The sequence below is a fragment of the Phocoena sinus genome, chromosome 8 (genome assembly GCF_008692025.1).
Source record: "Phocoena sinus isolate mPhoSin1 chromosome 8, mPhoSin1.pri, whole genome shotgun sequence".
In the NCBI taxonomy this organism is placed as follows: domain Eukaryota; kingdom Metazoa; phylum Chordata; class Mammalia; order Artiodactyla; family Phocoenidae; genus Phocoena; species Phocoena sinus.
Genome location: NC_045770.1, coordinates 85,964,337 through 85,970,970, shown reverse-complemented (window position 1 = coordinate 85,970,970; position 6,634 = coordinate 85,964,337).

The following is a 6,634-nucleotide window of genomic DNA, read 5'->3' as shown; positions in this document are numbered from 1 at the left end:
GTATGTTCCTATTGCCATTTTCTTAATTGTTTTTGAGTTTGTTATTGTAGGTCTTTTCCTTCTCTTGTGTTTCCTGCCTAGAGACGTTCCTTTAGCATTTGTTGTAAAGCTGGTTTTGTGGTGCTGAATTCTCTTAGCTTTTGCTTGTCTGAAAAGCTTTTGACTTCTCCATCGAATCTGAATGAGATCCTTGCTGGGTAGAGTAATCTTGGTTGTAGGTTTTTCCCTTTCATCACTTTAAGTATATCCTGCCACTCCCTTCTGGCCTGCAGAGTTTCCACTGATAACCTTATGGGGATTCCTTTGTATGTTATTTTTTTGTTTTTCCCTTGCTGCTTTTAATAGTTTTTCTTTGAATTTAATTTTTGTTACTTTGATTAATATGTGTCTTGGTGTGTTTTTCCTAGGGTTTATCCTGTACAGGACTCTCTGTGCTTCCTGGACTTGATTGACTATTTCCTTTCCCATGTTAGGGAAATTTTCAACTATAATTTCTTCAAATATTTTCTCAGACCCTTTCTTTTTCTGTTCTTCTTCTGCGACCCCCATAATTTGAATGTTGGTGCGTTTAATGTCCCAGAGGTCTCTGAGATTGTCTTCAATTCTCTTCATTCTTTGTTTTTTATTCGGCTCTCAGCAGTTATTTCCACCATTTTGTTTTGCAGCTCACTTATCCATTCTTTTGCCTCAGTTATTCTGTTATTGATTCCTTCTAGCCTATTTTTCATTTCAGTTATTGTGTTGTTCATCTCTGTTTGTTTGTTCTTTAGTTCTTCTAGATCTTTTTAAAATATTTCTTGTATTTTCTCAATCCACGCCTCCATTCTGTTTCTGAGATTCTAGATCATCTTTACTCTCATTACTCTGAATTCTTTTTCAGGTAGATTGCCTACTTCCTCTTCATTTTTTTGGTCTTGTAGGTTTTCACCTTGCTCCTTCATCTGCGACATATTTTTTTGCCATCTCATTTTTTTTTTTAATGAGTGGGATTGTGTTCCTGTCTTACTGGTTGTTTGGCCTGAGGCTTCCAACACTGGAGTGTGCAAGCTATTGGGTAGAGCTGGGTCTTGATGCTGAGATGAGGAACTCCATGAAACCTCACTCCAGTGAATATTCCCTGGGGTCTAAGGTTCTCTGTTAGTTCAGTGATTCAGACTCGGAGCTCCCATGGCAGGAGCTTCGGCCCGCCCCCGTGTTTGTGAACCAAGATCCCACAAGCCACCTGGGGAGGCAAAATAAATGAATAGCAAAATAAAAAATAAAATTAGACTAGGAAACTAACAGATATGTTAGGAAAAATATAAAAATAAAAATAGATGAATCAACAACTAGAAGGTACATTAGTACCACAATAGTAAAAAAGAGGAGGAGGGAAAAGAAAAAAAACCAAAAAAAGGGTGGGGGGGGCGGTCCTTGGCTGTGGAGGGCGGAGCCTAAGCAAGGGTGAGGTTTGGGCAGTAAGTGGGGCCAATGCTCAGAATCCACAGGGCTGTGGGGGTGTGGGGTGTGGGGCTTAGGCTTAAGGAACAGAAGGGGCCCAGGTGTGCCCCCCACCCCTGGTCTCAGAGGGCAGAGGACCTCTCCTGGGAGCTCAGCAGGCTTCCTGGGCTCAAGTGGGCGGGGCAAACGCCCTCCTCTCCTCTCCTGCTCCTCTGGCCTGGGACGGCCCCTCCCGCCTGCCTCTCCTGATCTCCCCGGCCTCCCTCAGATGCCTCCAAGGACCCACGCAGCCTGGATGGGGCTTTGGATAGAGGGGAAGCGGCTTGGGAGCTCAGCAGGCTCCCCTGCCCGAGTGGGCCAGTGGATCGCCCTCTGCGCCTCTCCCACACTTCCCGGAGAGTCCCTCCCATCTGCGTCTCCTGATCTCCCTGGCCTCAGGGGTGCCGATCCTGTCTGGCCTCCACTTCTTCTCCCCCCTCAGTCCGCCTACGTCCTACCGGTTCACTTTGGGGTTCCTCCCGTCTCCTTGGGCATCAAAGTCCCCCACCAGCGGCCAGCAGGCGCCCTAGTTTTGGGGTAACGCTAACTCCACTCTTCCTACACTGCCATCTTGATTCCGCTTTGGGAGTGATTTTCTACAAATAAATTGAGCCCTCTACAGAGCATAGTTCTCTCCAAGAAACTCTTTTAACATGTTCATAAAATGATCATTATTCAATTACTACATGTTTTTCACTCTTGCACTTGTTTAAAATAAAGTGCCTTTCCTCCAGAGCCTTATGTAATTCCTTTGCTAGTAACTTTGTACCTTTCCTGATTGCTTAATTTAAATGTAAGAAACTCTAAAAATTCTTAACCATGGGACATGGATATAGCGCTGATCAGAGCTTTGCTCTCAGTAGTTAAATCAGCATTGAGTCTGGACTGCCAAATGAATTAGGAATAGTACAGATTTTAATGGCTAAAGTCACAGTTAGCTATGTAGACCTTTTGATTTCAGCACTTTAACGCACAAGTTCCTCTTGTTATCCAAATTCACTCTCCAAACTCTCTGAACACAGGAACCGAATTCATTTGGATCACAAGGAATAATTTTATAAAGAATAAAACATGCCCCCCAAAGTTCTTTGTCCTTAGAAGTCTCACCCAAGGAACCAAGAAACAATACTGACTGATGTTATTCATTCCATAAGAAAACAGAGATCAACATTTCCTCCACAGGATCTTTTTGTGCCTCTTTAACATGTCTTGAAAACAAAGAATCATTTGGCTCTGAAGTGAGAAAAGAAGACATCTATACCAATGGCATTTAAAAATAGTGTATCTAGAAATGCAATTAAAATTAAGGACTATAGCAGAAAACCATATACATATATGAGATTCAAAAGTTGAGCATATCACCAGTACAAAGAGGAGGTTTTAGCAATTAGATGTATCTTTAGCGATGAATGATTGTAAGAAAAAAAAATTGCAAGCTATGAAGACATGGTTAATTTGAAGAAGTCTCTACTCAGCCTTACCTAGTGGAGGGGAAAACAATTAGTATTCAAAACCTTAACTAACTGTCCTCTCTTTTGTCTGCTAAGATTGTTGTGGGGAGGCACAATTTATATCCATGAATTATAATATGAGTGATTCTATCTCTATACCACACCCACGCACTTGCGGACAGTAACAGGAAGAGAAAACCCAGCCTAGGGTTTAGGAAAGACATCATTGAGTCCTTAGCTAAGTATTAGCACCCTGCAGCTGAGTTTGGGGGCAGTGGAGTGAGCTGCATAGTAAAGCAAAAGGGATTTTAAGTTGTTGAGGTACAGTGGTATGGGGGTCAGAAAGAAAGAGTCCTAGAAATCACCAAGGGAATTTTGAAGAACAAGAGAATCTGATTCCGTTTTGTTATGGGCTGGATAGAACTGCAGCATAATCCTCCTTGCCCCTTTCTCCAAAACTTTATACGTCTGATTCTACAAATGACTTTTTTTTCCTCGTGGACGATAACAGGAATCAAGAAAAACATGATTGAGTCACATGTCAAGGTCATTATTGAGGCAGAAAAGTAACAGCAAAAGGCAGTATTCCCCCTAAACTTGGGCCAGATGGACCCGGCCCCAGACTCCAAGCCCCAGTCTAAAGCAGTGCTATTCCCACTGCAGTGGGAATGGAGTCCCCAGTGGGGCTTGTTAGGTGTTCAGGGAGGGCTGAGATTCTACAGTTCCAACAAGCTTCTAGGTAATATTGATGCTGCTGGTCTGAGGACCACGCCACCCCCTTCCCAGACCATGCTCTGATACCCTGCCCAAAGGACCCCAGCCCATGTACAGGACTTGCACTAGCTTTATCTCTGGATCCATCCTCTTAATGACAGCCCATGTTGCTGGTGTGCATGCCACTAGGACTAAGGTTTGCCCCAAGGAGTGGCTATTTGAGGGCAAGTGGACGGAACTTAGACATGCTGGGATGTCCACAGCTGCACATGAGACCTCTCGTGGTGTAAGATGGTGGAGGAGGGGGCACGGAAGAAAACAAGAGGGTGGAATGGGAGTGGAGGGGGGTGTTGATTGGCAGGGTCCAGTTCTCCCCACGCTGCCAATTTCCAGGGGTAGACCAGAAGTCCAAGAATTCTAAGTTTCAACCTGGTCTTCTATGTTGTTGAAGGCATATTTATCAAGGTAGGAGGACAGTACAAAATTTCATTTTTAATAAATTCATTTATTTTATTTATTTATTTTTGGCTGTGTTGGGTCTTCGTTGCTGCACGCCGGGTTTCTCTAGTTGCAGTGAGCAGGGGCTACTCTTCATTGTGGTGCGCGGGCTTCTCATTGCAGTGGCTTCTCTTATTGCGGAGCACGGGTTCTAGGCACGCGGGCTTCAGTATTCGTGGCTCATGGGCTCTAGAATGCAGGCTCAGTAGTTGTGGCTCACGGGCTTAGCTGCTCCGCGGCATGTGGGATCTTCCGGACCAGGGCTCGAACCCGTGTCCCCTGCATGAGCAGGCGATTCTCGACCACTGCACCACCAGGGAAGCCCCAGAGGACAGTACAAATTTTATTTAATAGTTTGTTAAATATCTAGACAACTGTTAGGTGAGCTTCCCTTCTTACTTCTGCCCTGCCCTGGGCTTTGTAAATATTAGGGGCAGGTCCCTACAAAGGTACATGCCTCAAGCCAGAACAAGAGTTGTGTGGGAGCTGGATCCAGCCAGAGTGAAATTTCACCAGAAATGTGCAGAAATCCTGCAAGGATGTGCCTTGGGAGGCTTGAGCTAACATCTGGGTTACATTTAAGTGTTTGGAAGTTATCAAAGTATGATAAGGCTATCCTCGATAAAAAGTTGGCCTCATCCCCAGAAAACTTACAATAACCTTCGAGAACTTGTAAACAAAGGCAAATAATACATTAGCCAGTTTATTTCACATGTTGAAGCATGAGAGGCGACAGTGAACAATCAAGCAAATTAATCTCTAAAACATTGAAGGTATTGTATCTTTTTTAGTTTTCCAGCTAATAGAGAAATGGCAAAAGCTAGAGAGAATTACCAAATATATTTCAGTGGTTCCGTACATGAACTTTCAATGTGAAGGGTTACAATAAGATTATAAAACAACACTCACACTTCTGTGTACACAGAAGACCAGAGTGCTAATATTCTTTTCTTCACGAGGCCATAGGAAGTCCTGACCAGTCAATTCAGAAAACTTGCTTTTTTTTTTAACTTTTTAAAAAAAATTTTTAAATTTTATATTGGAGTGTAGTTGATTCACCATGTTGTGTAAGTTTCAGGTGTACAGCAAAGTTATTTAGTTATACATTTTCATACATATTCATATATAGAACGCACTTGCTTTTAATACCCTTCAGATTTTCTTTCTCATTGCCTAAATTCTGTGGCTATTAGAGACCAAGATCAGCCAGGTTGGTTAGGGGCGGCATGAAGTGTAAAGAGTGTTGGCCCAGGAATCACAGACCCCTGGAGTTTAGTCTCAACTCTAGCCTCTAACAAGCTGTGTGACCTGGGGAAGCCGTTAGACCTCTCTGTGACTCGTCTTTAACATAACTACGAGGGCTTCAGCACACACATTCTAGGGTATTGATGGATATAGTATCTATTTTCCCTCTTAAAGTACTGCTGTTGATGGTATTATTTTCTACCACTGGAAGAACCAACATATCACAAAGAACGAAAGAGGAGACATACATCAAATCTCATTTTTACTGGTGAGAATACTGAGGCTAAAGTTCAAAAAGAATCTGTATCAGTTAAGGGTCACTTAAGCAGAAACGGGGAATTTCTTGACTTGCAATTATGAAGTCTGTGGCTAGGCAAGGTTTTCAGGTGGACATCTTCCCAGGTTCAAATTCAATGGAAGGAAATTGGAGGACCACTCAGTCACTCAATCTGCATTCTAGGATCTTGTTTTAATTTCCCAAGAATCCCTTGAGGTAAGTATTATTATTTTCCTTATTAAATGAAAGTATCTATTTCATGGAGCTGTGAATTTAAAAGAAAACCATGCATAAAAAAAGTCCTCAGCACAATCCCTGGCACAGAGTAAGAACAAGAAATGCCAGCGATTTCATATATATTTACTTATTTCGTATTTTACTATACATAATGGATTACATATATTTTATTATCTACACTAGAGGGTTTTAAATTGTGCTCTAAGGAAATAAAAAATTTCACTAACAATGAAATATTTGGCACCAATAATGAGGATTACTAAGTGAGGAGCTCATTTCTTGATTTTTTAAAATGTATTTTATATATTTGTATGTTCCATGTAAGACTTTGCTGGAAAAATGTGTTTCACTGCTAAAAATAGATTCAAAAACCTCTGACATATTCCAAGCCATTAATTTTACTGATGATAAAACGGAAGCACAGAGAGCTGAGATTCTTAAATTCTCATCTTTGAACACCTTAATACATCTGTTAGGATGTACTTGGTTGCAAATATGTAACAGAAAATCCATGTTAAGCAGTCTAAATAATAAAGGGAAACAATCAGTCACATAACTAACAGGAAGGCCCATCAAATAAGTAGGGCCTATTTCAGGGTTGATTTGATTCCACAGCTCAAGTGGTATCACCACTGTCTGCTTGTCTTATTTGCTTTTGCTTGTTGGCTTTATCTTGCACCTGGCTTCCCTCATGGATGCAAAATGGCTTCAACTGTTCCACATGTGAAGACCA